At 51.4% G+C, this 14788-nt stretch overlaps 1 protein-coding gene across 4 annotated transcripts in view; it reads left to right on the top strand.

Annotated features, from left to right (window-relative positions):
* The first annotated feature begins 12086 nt into the window (after positions 1-12086).
* Positions 12087-14788, top strand: part of akap11 (A kinase (PRKA) anchor protein 11) — a 134421-nt gene continuing 131719 nt past the window's right edge. For 3 of the 4 annotated variants that reach the window (XM_072514374.1, XM_072514375.1, XM_072514372.1), the window contains exon 1: positions 12087-12228. The gene's annotated coding sequence lies outside the window, so the exon portion shown is untranslated. Of the gene's footprint in view, positions 12229-12952; positions 13350-14788 lie in introns of those variants that run through there. The other variant, XM_072514373.1, reaches the window with a different exon arrangement.

The following is a 14788-nucleotide window of genomic DNA, read 5'->3' as shown; positions in this document are numbered from 1 at the left end:
ATGAGAATACAAAGATCACTGTCAAGGCCCCAGCAATTTCCTCCCTTGCCTCCCTCAGTATTCTGGGGTAGATCCAATCAGGCCCTGGGACTTATCTACTTTAGTGCTTTTTAAGATGCCCAAAACCTCCTCTTTAATAATATCAACATGACTCAGGATATCTACACACTCTATCCTATACTCCTCATTCACCAGGACCTTCTCTTTGGTGAATACCGAGGCAAAGTATTCATTTAGTATCTCTCCACATTTCCTCTGGTTCCATACAGAGATTCCTTGCAATATCCTTGAATGGACCAACCCTTTCTCTGGCTACCCCCTTGCTCTTTACATATGTGTAAAACGCCGTAGAATTTTTCTTAATTCTGTTTGCTAATGATATTCCATTACCCCTTTTAACCTTCCTAACTCCTACCTTAAGTTCCTTCCTACTTGCTTTATATCTTCAAGGGCTTCATCTGTCCTACTGAAACTTCGATCACCTGGCTGGGTTCATTTCCCTAGCACCAGGTCTAATATGGCCCCTTCTCGAGTTGGGCTATTTACATATTGTTTCAAGAAACTCTCCTGAATGCTCCTTACAATTTCTGCTCCATCCATGTCTCCAGCAGCAAGTCCCAGTCAATATAGGGAAAGTTAAAATCATCCACCACAACAACCCTATTGTTTATGTATCTTTCCAAGATCTGTCTGCATATCTGCTCCTCTATCTCCCGCTGGCTGTAGTACACCCCCAACATTGTGACAGCACCCTTCCCATTCCTGAGCTCTACCCAGATTGCCTCGCTGCCTAAACCCTCCAAGGTATCCTCCCTCAGCACAGCTATGATATTCTCCTTAACCAATAATTCAACTCTCCCACCCCTTTTTCATCCCCCTCTATCCTGCCTGAAGCATCTAAATCCTGGAATGTTTAGTTGCCAATCCTGTCCCTCTTTCAACCAAGTTTCTGTAATAGCAATAACATCATAATTCCACATACTAATCCAAGCTCTAAGTTCATCTGTCTTATCTGAAATACTCCTCGCATTGAAATTAATGCACTTAAGCCCACCAGCCCCGCTGCATTGACAAACCATTCCCTGCCTGCTCTTCCTCTTAGTCTTACTGGCCTTAGTATACAGCTCTCCCTCAGTTATTTCTCCCACTGACCTACTGCTCTGGTTCCCACCCCCCGCCATACTCGGCAGTTCAATCTGTTTCTCTGCCTTCCACTTTTCTCCTGACTAGCTTTTGTTTCTGTCCCCTCTTTACTACCCTCTGACTTCCCATCCCCCTGCCACATTAGTTTAAACACTCCCCAACAGCACTAGCAAACAACCCCCATTGGACATTGGTTCCAGTCCTGCCCAGGTGTAGACTTTCCGATTTGTAATGGTCCCACCTCTCCTAAAACCGGCTCCGATGTCCCAGAAATCTGAATCCCTCCCTGCTGCACCATCTCTCAAGCCACGCATTCATCCTGTCATTCCGACTCTGACTAGCATGTGGCACTGGTAGCAATCCTGAGATTACTACCTTTGAGGCCCTACTTTTTAGTTTATCTCCTAACTCCCTAAATTCAGCATGTAGGACCTCATCCTGTTTTTTACCTATATAGTTGGTGCCTATCTGCACCATGGCAGCTGGCTGTTCACCCTCGCCCCTTAGAATGTCCTGCAGCCGCTCGGAGACATCCAGGATGCTTGCACCCGAGAGGCAACAAACCTTCCTGGAGTCTTGTTTTTGTCCGCAGAAATGCCTGTCTACTCTCCTTACAATCAAATCCCCTATCACTATAGCTCTACCACTCTTTTTCCTGCCCTCCTGTGCAGTAGAGCCAGCCACGGTGCCATGAACCTGGCTACTGCTGCTTTCCCCTGGTGAGCCATCTCCCTCAACAGTATCCAAAATGATATACCTGTTTTGTGGGGAGATGTTCGCAGGGGACCCCTGCACTGCCTTCCTACTCTTCCTCTGTCTGGTGGTCACCCACTTCCTGGGCGCAATTCTCCGAAATGGAGACAGAGTGTTCGCGCCGTCATGAACGCCGTCGCGTTTCACGGTGCCGCGAAATGGGCGCGAGCACTACCGATTCTGGCCCCCACAGGGGGCCAGCACGACGCTGGAGCGGTTCACGCCGCTCCAGCCTCCCTTCCCAGCGCCAAATGGGCGCCGCGACGACCCATGCATGCGCAGTTGGGCAGCGCCAACCCGTGCATGCACAGTTGGGCCACGCCAACCCGCGCATGCACGGGGGACTTCCTCAGCACGCCGGGGTTGACGCAACATGGCGTGGCGATTCAGGGGCCGGCCGCGTAATAAAATAGGGCCGGGGCTGGAGAGGCCGGCCTGCCGACCGGTGGGCCCCGATCGCGGGCCAGACCCCATTGGAGGCACCCCTGGTGAAGGAGCGCTTTCCCCCGGCCCACAGGCCGCCCCCCGACTGTCCACGCAGAGTCCCGCCGGCTGCGAGCAGGTGTGAATGGCGCCGGCGGGACTCTGCCGTTTCCGCTCGGCCGCTCGGCCCATCAAGGCCGGAGAATCGGCGGCCCGGCCACGGACAGCGGCCCGCGACAAGCGCCGCGCCAAACGCACCGGCGCAAATGGCGCCGATTCTCCGCTCCTCGGAGAATCGCCTGCTGGCATCGGACCGGCAGCGCGGGATAAAATGGCGTGAACGATGATTCTCCCATACGGCGCGGCATAGGAGAATCGCCCCCTATCTCCATCAGTACTCTTTGTCTGCAGTGTAATCAACTCGCTAAACGTGCTATCCACGACATCCTCAGCATCGTGGATGCTCCAAACTGAGTCCAACCGCAGCGCCAGAGCCGTCAAGCGATCGAACAGGAGCTGCAGCTGGACATACGTCTTGCACGTGAAGGAGCCAGGGACAGTGGACATCTCCCTGAACTTCCACATCGTGAAATGGGTCTGGGATCTCCTGCCATGTCTAAACCCTTAAGTTTAAAAAAAAAACATTTTTATTCTCCTCCTTTTTCACATTTTCTCCCAAATTTACACCCATATATATCAATCTCCTTAGCTCCAACCCATTACGTGGATAATGGCTGTGTAGCCTGGGTCATAGAATATACTCAAGGCTGAGTTAGACAGAATTTTGATCTACATGACATGGGAGTTCAAGGTTTATGGAGGTTGGTGGAATGAGGAGTTGAGGCCACAATCAGATTAGTCGTGATCTTATTGAATGCTGAAGCATGCTCGAGGGCCAAATGGCCAACTCCTGCTCCTAATTCTTGTGTTCTTGTAAGCTCAGGTAGAGCAGAAGGGGAGATTAGAGAACAACGAGAAAGTGCCCGATGAGTAAGGAGATAGACCAATTGAGAACTGCCTTTCAGAGCCACTCTGCCATCACAGTGGTCTTTGATGGTGGCAAGTGATGAAGATATAGCCAGGTTAGGAGGCTTCAATAAAGTGTCATCAACCCCTCAGCCATGGTGTCAATGCACAATACGATTATGGGTATCAAGGACCTTGATCATAAGTGAATAGGCATTCTGTGAGGAAATGGGGATAAGGGTGACTGGGAAATGGCAGACATGGTTAACACTAGCATAGAATCATAGAATCACTACAGTGGAGGAGGCCATTCAGCCCATCAAGTCTGCACCGACCCTTTGAAAGAGCACCCTGCCTGTCATAATATCTACTCATGTATATAATGAGATGCAGACAGGCAGTGATTGACACATAGGATGACCAGTACGTATACAACACAGCACAGCCAATCACCAGACAGGACACTACCACTATAAAGTCAGAGGGCACTAGGTTTCCCGCTCTCTCGGGACCCAGCTACTGAGACAGTCAGAGTTCACGAGCTAGCACAGTGCAAACACCATGCGGTAGCTAGTAAGTCTGGTCAGGCTACTGCAAGGTCACTAGTCAGATCAGTATAGTGTCGACCCACAGCAGAATATGTACAGCAGTTCATCTAGTTGAATAAAACAGTGTTGGATCTTCTCCCGTGTTAGACGTCTCTTTCTAACTTCCCTGCCATCGAGTGCAGTCCACATCGAACCTACCTGCCTAACACATCATGGTACCAGAGTGATATTGATCTTGACGGACCTACCTCGAGTGAATCAGCATCGACCAGCAAGCAGCCATCCAGTGAAATGGAAAACATCCAGCCTCCTCCGCAACTCCGCAACTTCGCATCTCCGGCAACTTCGACGCCAACTGGAAAATCTTCAAGCAAAAGTTCCTCTTATACATCGAGACCTCCGACCTCGAGGCAGCATCAGATGCCAGAAGATCGTGCTATTTCTCTCCACTGCGGGGGACCACGCCATCCATATCTACAATTCGTTTACGTTCGCCGATGGCGAAGACAAAACAAAATTCTAAACAGTCCTGCTGCAGTTCGACAGCCACTGCGACATTGAGGTGAATGAGAGCTTTGAACGGTACATCTTCCAGCAGGGGCTTCAGGGTAAGGATGAACCGTTTCAGTCCTTCTTGACCCATCTCCGCATCCTAGCGCAGTCATGTAACTATGACTCGACGGCTGATTCCATGATCCGGGATCAGATTGTTTTCGGGGTCCTCTCCGACTCCCTGCGGCAGCAGCTCCTTAAAATCAAACAGTTGACCCTCTCTGTCACCAGTGAGACGTGCGCTGTCCATGAGCATGCCAAGAATTGTTACTCCCACATCAGGGCGGCAGAAACTGCAAAGCTGGCCTCCCACGAGGCAGAAAGGGTGCAGGCCATTGCACAGATGTAGGGCCTGAGCATCGAGGAGAGTGGCCGTTTTGCGCGCTTTTCTCGGATCCCTGCGCATGCGTGCCACGCCCGAGTGGACGACGAGACCGAAAACCCGACTGTGCAGGTGCGTACATCGGCCGACCGCACTGCGCATACGGGATGGCGCACGGATCGCGCTGACGTCAGCGTCATGACGTGGCCGAATTGTGGCTCCGCCCACTTAAAGCGGCAATGTCCGGCAAGAGGACGCCGATGTCTCCAGTGTGGCAAGCTTGGCCTCTACGCAGCCCTCTGCAGATCCGCTCCACCACTCAGCAGCGATCCCAGCTGCGGCGCAGAAGTATCCGCTCAATACAACAAGGCATGCCAGATTTTGATCCCGACAGCCTAACGGACCCTGATGCTGACTGCCTCAAGTCTCCATATCGGGTGGGCATCATAACCACACATGAGCTGGACTCCACCACACCTGCGCAATGCCTCTCGATCCTCAGTGTGGATCCCGACGATGAGTGGTGTGCTGTCCTTACAGTTAACCAGGCTCGCATCCGATTTAAACTGGACACCGGCACGTCTGCGAACCTCATCTCACAATCCGACCTCGACACCATCCGGGCCCGACCAAGCATTCTTCCACTGGCCTACCAGCTCCTTGAATACAATGACAATGCCATAGCTGCCAGTGGCTTGTGTCAACTAGGGGTATCCAACAAGGCGATCAAGGCAACGTTACGATTTGAAATCGTCAGGCCTGACAGGATGTCCCTGCTCGGTGCTCGCGCCTGCAAGCTCCTGAACCTCAGTGGGTCCACACCATGGGCGCGATTCTCCGACCCCCCGCCGGGTCGGAGAATCGCCGGGGGCTGGCGTGAATCCCGCCCCCGCCGTGTCCCGAATTCTCCGCCACTAGAGAATCGACGGGGGCGGGAATCGCGCCGCGCCGGTCGGCGGGCTCCCCCCGGCAATTCTCTGGCCCGCGATAGGCCAAAGTCCCGCCGCTGCCAACCCTCGCCAGCCGGCGTGGATTGAACCACCTACCATACCGGTGGGAGCAGACGGCGCGGGCGGGCTCCGGGGTCCTGGGGGAGGCGCGGGGCGATCTGGCCCAGGGGGGTGCCCCCACGGTGGCCTGGCCCGCGGGCCTGTGCCGTGGGGGCACTCTTTTTCTTCCACCTTCGCCATGGTCTCCACTATGGTGGAGGCGGAAGAGACCCCCTCCACTGCGCATGCGCGGGGATGCCGTGAACGTCCGCTGACGCTCCCGCGCATGCGTCGCCTGGCAAAGTCCTTTCGGCGCCGGTGGCGTGACGCCAAAGGCCTTTCCCGCCAGCCGGCGGGGCGGAAATTACTCCGGCGCGGGCCTAGCCCCTCAAGGTGAGGGCTTGGCCCCTAAAGGTGCGGAGACTTCCGGACCTTTGGGGCGGCCCGACGCTGGGGTAGTTCCCGCCACTCCATTACGCCGGATTCCCCCGCCCCGCCGGGTAGTGGAGAATCCGGGCTCATGTCATCGTCAACGGCAACGGCCTTGCCCGATGGAAATTTGCAAGCTGACATAGATGACATTATCACGCAGTACCACAGTGTATTCGATGGAATGGGCACGATCCCGTACCGATACAAAATACTGTTCAAGCCGAACGCCACCCCTGTAATCCATGCACCATGCCGGGTGCCGGTACCCCTCAAGGATCGTCTGAAAAAGCAACTACAGGACCTCTAAGACTAGGGCATCATCGCGAAGGTCATGGAGCCAACAGATTGGGTCAGCTCCATGCGTAAAGAAGCAATCAGGGGAGCTCCGCATTTGCATTGATCCCAAGGATCTAAACCGCAACATCATGCGAGCACTACCCGATCCCGAAGCGTGAAGAGTTAACCAGTGAGATGGCTCATGCCAAATTCTTCACTAAGCTGGACGCCTCCTGGGGTTTTTGGCAAATATAGCTGGACGCCTCCAGTCACAAGCTGTGCACGTTCAACACCCCGTTTGGCCGCTACGGTTACAACCGCATGCCTTTCGGTATCATATCTGCCTCCGAAGTGTTGCATCGCATCATGGAGCAGATGATGGAGGGCATCGAGGGGGTACGAGTATACGTGGACGACGTGATCATCTGGTCCACAACGCCCCAGGAACACATCGCTCGCCTCAAGCAGGTCTTCCAGTGAATTCATGAACATGGTCTCCAACTCAACAGGGCCAAGTGCTCATTTGGTCAATCTGATATAAAGTTTCTAGGCGACCACATCTCGCGGCAGGTTGTGCGGCCAGACGCCGACAAGGTCTTGACGATCAACACCATGAAGACCCCGGAGGACAAGAAGGCGGTCCTCCGCTTACTTGGGATGGTCAACCTTCTTGGGAAATTCATTCCCAATATGGCATCCCACACCACGGCCCTCCGCCATCTCATCAAGAAGTCAACGGAATTCCAGTGGCTGCCCACCCAAGAAGCGGAATGACGTGAGCTGAAGGCAAAGCTCACCACAGCCCCAGTTCTAGCGTTCTTCGACCCAACCAAGGAAACCAAGATATCAACTGATGCAAGCCAGGACGGCATTGGGGTGGTGCTCCTCCCGCGCGATGACTCCTCGTCCTGGGCTCCCGTGGCATATGCCTCGCAGTACCACATGACGCCCACTGAGCAACGGTATGCCCAGATCGAAAAGGAGTGTCTGGGTCTCCTGACAGGAATAGTCAAGTTACATGACTACCTTTAAGGCCTGCCAAAATTCACGGTGGAAACGGACCACAGGCCTCTAGTCCACATAATCCAGAAGGATTTAAATGACATGACACCTTGGTTACAGCGAATTCTTCTTTGACTCCGCCGCTATGACTTCAAACTTGTCTATACGCCAGGCAAAGAGCTGATCATTGCATCATTGCAGATGCCCTATCCCAGTCCATCGCCACACCGTGTGAACAAGGTGACTTCATCTGCCACATAGAAGCGCAAGTGCAATTGTGTGCCACCAACCTCCCAGCCTCTGACGAACGGGTGGTCCAAATTCGTGAGGAAACAGCCAAGGATCCTTTTCTGCAGCGTGTGATGCAGCACCTTACCCATGGCTGACAGAAGGGACAATGTCCCCAATTCTTTAATGTTAAAGACGAGCTGACGGTTGTGGAGGGAATCCTTCTGAAACTCGACAGGATCGTTATTCCTCAAAGCATGCAGGCTATGGTGCTGGGTTAACTCCATGAGGGTCACCTTGGAGTCGAGAAATGCCGACGCAGAGCTCGGGAGGCGGTTTACTGGCTGGGCATTAACCAGGATATTGCCAACACGGTCCTCAACTGCCCCACCTGTCAGAAGTTTCAACTGGCTCAACCCAAGGAAACACTGCAATAGCACGAGATCGTGACCTCTCCGTGGTCCAAACTTGGTGTCGACCTTTTTCACGCCAAGGGGTGCGACTACGTACTCCTGGCTGACTACTTCTCCAGTTACCCAGAAGTGGTGAAACTGTCCGACCTCACGTCGAAGGCGGTCATCAAAGCCTGCAAAGAAACGTTCGCCAGGCACAGGATACCGCTCACGGTAATGAGCGACAACGGTCCATGCTTTTACAGCCAAGAATGGTCTGATTTTGCACAGTCCTACAGCATCCGTCACGCTATCTCCAGTCCCCACTACCCGCAATCAAATGGGAAGGCCGAGAAAGGGGTCCATATTGTCAAACGGTTGCTGTGCAAAGCTGCAGCCTCAGGCTCCGACTTCAACCTGGCAATGCAGGCATACAGGGCAACCCCACTGCCCACTGGGTTGTCTCCAGCGCAGATGCTCATGAATCGCACTCTGAGGACCACAGTTCCAGCCATCCATGTTCCAGACCTTGACCACCTCACGGTACTACAAAAATGCAGCAGTCCCGGGCTCAACAGAAGGCCACATATGAAGCTCATGCCACGGATTTACCTGAGCTGGCTCCAGCCGATCATGTTCGCGTCCAGCTGCCTGAGGGTGGTTGGTCAGCCATAGCTGTTGTTGTCAAACAAGTTGCCCCGAGGTCTTTCATTGTTCACATGGCTGATGGCTCCCTGCTACGGTGCAATAGACAGGCATTGCGAAGAGTTCCACGCCCACCACCTGACCGCAGTGCTCCGCCGGCTATCATGCTTCCTCCGAGCGTACCCTGCCACGAGGCCACCGATCTGCCAGCGATCCTGCCGGCCCACGCGACCAGCGCAATGGCAGCGATCCCGCCTATCCACGTGTAGGCGGCTCCTGATCCACTTCTGCGGCGATCGACAAGAATTCGTCGTCCGCCACAAAGACTGAATCTGTAGACTTAACTTTTGTAAATTTTTGTGACTGAATCCATCGACTTAACTCTTGTAAATATTGCTTAGTTTGTCATGTATCTGCACTATCGACACCTTCCCATGTATATACGCTTGTTCAATCACCGTTTGTATATAGTCAGGCTATATATATATATATATATATATACACACCTCAGTATTTATTTAACTCAAAAAAAAAAGGGGGGGGCGATGTCATAATATCCACTCATGTATATAATGATATGCAGACAGGCAGTGATTGGCACATAGGATGACCAGTAAGTATACAACACAGCACAGCCAATCACCAGACAGGACACTACCACTATAAAGCCAGAGGGCACTAGGTTTCCCGCTCTTTCGGGACTCAGCTACTGAGACAGTCCACGAGCTAGCAAGCACAAACACCATGCGGTAGCTAGTAAGTCTGGTCAGGCTACTGCAAGGTCACTAGTAGAGCGTTGACCCACAGCTGAATATGTACAGCAGTTCATCTAGTTGAATAAAACGTGTTGGATCTTTTCCTGTGTTAGACGTCTGTTTCTAACCTCCCTGCATCGAGTGCAGTCCACATCGAACCAACCTGCCGAACACATCACTACCTAGGCACAATACCCCGTCCTATTCCTGCAACCCCACCCTAAGGAGCGATTTATCATGACCAATCGACTAAATCTGCAAAATGTTGGTCTGTGGGAGAAAACCGGAGCACCCAGAGGAAACCTACACAGACATTGGGAGTACGTACAAACTCCACACCTCACCTGAGGTTGGAATCGGACCCGGGTCACTGGCGCTGTGAGGCAGCTGTGCTAACCACTGTGCTACTATGCCAGCCCAATAAGTTTCCTTTTCCTTGTTTATTGGTTTAATTAGACTTGATATTTAAACTTTCCTAGCGGCATTTCTTCAAAACAGAAGAATGGGATAGATTTTAAACAGATGTAGCAACTCAAGACTGCACATCATTGAGGCGCTGTGGGCCATCAACAGCAGCAGAATTGTTTTCAACCACAATTTGTTACTCTGGTCTGGCATCGGCCCCACTGTACCATTGCATCAAGCCAGGGGACCAGCTCAGCCACAGGTATAAATAAAAATGAGGCATCAACAATGATACCAGGAATGAGGAATTTTAGATACAAGGAAAGATTGGAGAAATGCGGCTTGTTCTCCTTGAGCGGAGAAGATTAAGAGGCAACCTTATTGAGGTGATCAAAATTCTGAACAATTTTGACAGGGTAAAGAAGGATATTCTGTTTCCACTAGTTAATAAGTCAGTGACTAGGGGGTCATGATTTCAAGATGGTCAGCAAGAAAGCTAGGTGAGATCCCAGCGGACTGGAGAATAGCTATTGTGGTACCGCTGTTTAAGAAAGGTAGCAGGGATAATCCTGGAAACTATCGGCCGGTGAGCCTCACGTCGGTAGTAGGTAAATTATTGGTGAGAATTCTCAGGGCAGGATTTATACCCATTTGGAAACATAAGCGATAGACAGCATGATTTTGTGAAGGGGAGTTCGTGCCTCACTAACTTGATTGAGTTTTTTGAGGCGGTGACAAAGATGATTGATGAGGAGAGGGTGGTGGATGTTGTTTACATGGACTTCAGTAAAGCCTTTGACAAGGTACCTCATGGCAGACTGGTACAAAAGGTGAAGTCACACGGGATCAGAGGTGAGGTGGTAAGATGTATGCAGAACTGCCTCGGTCACAGAAGGCAAAGGGTGGCAGTAGAAGGGTGTTTTTCTGAATGGAAGGTTGTGACTAGTAGTGTTCCACACGGATCGGTGCTTGGGCCTCTGTTGTTTGTGGTGTACATAAATGATTTGGAAGAAAATGTAGCCGGTCTGATTAGTAAGTTCACGGATGACACCAAGGTTGGTGGAGTGGCAGATAGTGTTGAGGTTGTCAGAAGATACAGCAGGACATAGATAGGTTGGAGATTTGGGCAGAGAAATGGCAAATGACGTTTAATCTATACAAATGTGAGGTAATGCATTTTGGTAGGTTTAACATAGAGGAGAAATATACCGTAAATGGTAAAACTCTTTGGAATATAGAAAGTCAGAGAGATCTGGGCGTACAGATCCTCAGATCTTTGAAGGTAGCAACACAAGTCGACAAGGTAGTCAAAAAAGCATACAGAATGCTTGCCTTCGATTGGACGGGGCATAAAGTATATAAACTGGCAAGTCATGCTACAGTTGTATAGAACCTTGGTAAGGCCGCACTTGGAATATTGCGCACAATTCTGGTTGCCACACTCCCAGAAGGATGTGGAGGCTTTGGAAAGGGTGCGGAGGAGGTTTACCAGGATGTTGCCTTGTCTGGAGGGTGTTAGCTATGTGGAGAGGCTGAATAGACTCGGACTGTTTTCATTAGAAAGACGGAGGTTGAGGGGTGACCTGATAGAGGTCTACAAGGTTATGAGTGGATGGGCAGGCATTCTTTCCCAGGGTAGAGGGGTCAGTCGCCAGGGGGCATAATTTCAAGGTCCGTGGGGAAAAGTTTAGAGGAGCTGTGCAAGGCAGGTTTTTTACGCAGATGGTGTTGAGTGCCAGGAACCTGTTGCCAGGCGAGGTTGTGGAAGCAGATACATTAATGGCATTCAAAAGGCATCTTGACAAATACATGGATAGGATGGGTACAGAGGGATACGGCACAAGGAGGTGCTGAGGGTTTTGGCAAAGGTTGGTATCATGACCATTACAGGCGTGGCAGGCCGAAGGGCCTGCCCTCTGCTGTATTGTTCTTTGAAATGAGGAGAAACGTCTATACTCAGAGTTGTTGGGGTGTGGAATGCATTGGTATTTATAGACTGGTATTTTCAATCTGATTGGTCAACTCCGGTGCATCCTGATTGGCTGTTTCAGTCAGGGCCTCACTCTGATTGGCTAATGCAGCCTCATCCTGAATGGCCAACAGAATCACAGCCCTGGCTGCGATTGGCCAACGAAGCCTAACTCCGATTGGCCAGTCACAGCCTCGTCGTGATAGGCCAATGCAATCTCTTTCTGATTGGTCATTCCGCAATCGTGATGCTTGCCTGTGACCTTTGCCCTGACCTACAGCGCCCCTTCTGGCAGATTGATGTTTCATCGACAGCTCGATTCTGGCGGACTGATCGACCGCGATCGTGACTCGGCGCTCGACTGTGGCGGCTGCCGACTCTCTCCCGACGGCCGAGAGCGAGACCGAATGGGACTAGGATTGGGAATGGTGAGGAACCAGGAAACCTGGACTGGGAGAGGCTGCTGGAACCGAGACTGAAATTATAACGACGGCGAGTGAGGCCCCGGGATTTCCCGTGAGGGTTAACAGGCTGTGGGGAGGGGGTAGGTGATGAGGGGGAGGGCACAGGGGTAGGGGTAGGAGACTGGGCAGAGGGGGAAGACTGGGCGGAGAGGGAGAAGACTGGGCGGAGAGGGGTGACTGGGCGGAGGGGGAGGCGATGGGAGACTGGGCAGAGGGAGAGGGGGAGACTGGGCAGAGGGAGAGGGGGAGACTGGGCAGAGGGAGAGGGGGGAGACTGGGCAGAGGGAGAGGGGGGAGACTGGGCAGAGGGAGAGGGGGGAGACTGGGGAGAGGGGGGAGACTGGGCAGAGGGGGAGGCGGTGGGATACTGGATGGAGGGGGTGGGAGATGAGGGGGAGGGGGTGGGAGTGGAGGGGGTGGGAGATGAGGGGGAGGGGGTGGGAGATGAGGGGGAGGGGGTGGGAGTGGAGGGGGAGGGGGGGAGATTGGGCGGAGGGGGTGGGAGACGAAGGGGAGGGCGATTGGGGGGAGGGGGAGATTGGGCAGATGGGGTGGGAGATGGGTCGGGAGACTGGGCAGAGGGGGAGGGTCTAGGACACTGGGCAGAGGGGGTAAGAGTTTTGGGAAGGAGGAGGGGGTAACAAACTGGGGAGGTGGAGGGGTGGTCGAGGTGTGGGTGTGGAGAGGCATCAGGCAGAGAAGGTGGGAGATTAAAATGGAGGGAGCAGGAAAACAGATTGTATCAGGACGGGGAAGGTTGCCTAACAGGCCATCAGTGACTGAGGGCATATCAGAGAAAGATAGTAAAAAGTTAATATTAAAGTTGTGATAACATTCAGATCCTTGCTGAAACCGTGGCATAAATAGAGTAAATTGGATTTGATCTGGTAGCGATTACAGAAAGATGTTTGTAGGGTGACTCCAGTTGGGAACAAAACATTACGGGGTGCTGTAGGTTTAAAAATACAGGCGGAGAGGAAAAGGAGGAAGGTTAACTTTGATAAGGCATGACATAAAGACAGTAGTGAGAAGATATAGAATCAGTGTGGGTGGAGCAACGCCACAACACAAAGCAGAAAACACTGGTGGGTGAACTTCTTGGGCCTCTGAGAGTAATCATAGAGTTGAATGAAATATGCGAGGGGGAATGCAATAATTATGGGACACTTTAATCTTCTTATAGATTGAACATGCCAAATTCATTGAAAGATTTTTGATACAGTTTTGTAGAAATATATGCTGAGGAACCAACCAAGCAATTTTAGAGATTAGAACATAGAACAGTCCAGCACAGTACAGGCCCTTCAGCCCACAATGTTGTGCCGACCATTTATCCTAATTTAAGATCAACCTAACCTACACCCCTTCAATTTACTGCTGTCCATGTGCCTGTCTAAGAGTCGCTTAAATGTCCCTAATGACTCTGACTCCACCACCTCTGCTGGCAGTGATTGTGCAATAAACTGGGGTTAATTCAATATCATGCTGTAAATTGTCCTTTGGGAAACGCAATAATAATATTGAATGTTTTATATTGAATTTGATGTGGTTAAGTCTGAAACCAGGTACTTAAATTTAAACAACCCCAATTCCACAGATAAGAGATTGGCTAAACTGGATTGGCAAATGAAGCTAAAAGATAGGACAGGTCAGCAACAGGAAGCATTGAAATGAATAATTCATATTTATCAATGAACATACATTTCCGTAAGGGATAAAGACTTCACTGGACAAGTGGCGCAATCAAAAATAATAGGATGCTTGAGGTAGCAATTTATTTATGGGCGGCATGGAGGCACAGTGGTTAGCACTGTGGCTTCATAGCACCGGGGACCCGGGTTTGATTCCCGGCTTAGGACACTATCTGTGTGGAGGACACAATCAAGTTCAATTCCAACCTTGGGTCACTGTCTGTGATGTTTGTACGTTCTCCCAGTGTCTGCATGGGTTTCCTGCGGGTGCTCTGGTTTCCTCCCATAAATCCCAAAAGACGTGCTTGTGAGGTGAATTGGACATTCTGAATTCTCCCTCATCGTATCCAAACAGTCGCCGTAGTGGGCGACTAGGGGCTTTTCACAGTAACTTCATTGCAGTGTTAATGTAAGCCTAATTCATAAGAACTAGGAGCAGGAGTAGGCCATCTGGCCCCTCGAGCCTGCTCCGCCATTCAATGAGATCATGGCTGATCTTTTGTGGACCCAGCTCCACTTTCCGGCCCGAACACAATAACCCTTAATCCCTTTATTCTTTAAATAACTATCTATCTTTATCTTAAAAACATTTAATGAAGGAGCCGCTACTGTTTCACTGGGCAAGGAATTCCATAGATTCACAACCCTTTGGGTGAAGAAGTTCCTCCTACACTCCGTCCTAAATCTACCTCTCCTTATTTTGAGGCTATGCCCACTAGTTCTGCTTTCCCCGACCAGTGGAAACAACCTGCCCGCATCTATCCTATCTATTCCCTTCATAATTTTATATGTTTCTATAAGATCCCCCCTCATGCTTTGAAATTCCAACGAGT

This window comes from Scyliorhinus torazame, chromosome 8, assembly GCF_047496885.1.
Source record: "Scyliorhinus torazame isolate Kashiwa2021f chromosome 8, sScyTor2.1, whole genome shotgun sequence".
NCBI lineage: Eukaryota > Metazoa > Chordata > Chondrichthyes > Carcharhiniformes > Scyliorhinidae > Scyliorhinus > Scyliorhinus torazame.
This window is presented reverse-complemented; position numbering and strand designations above follow the sequence as displayed.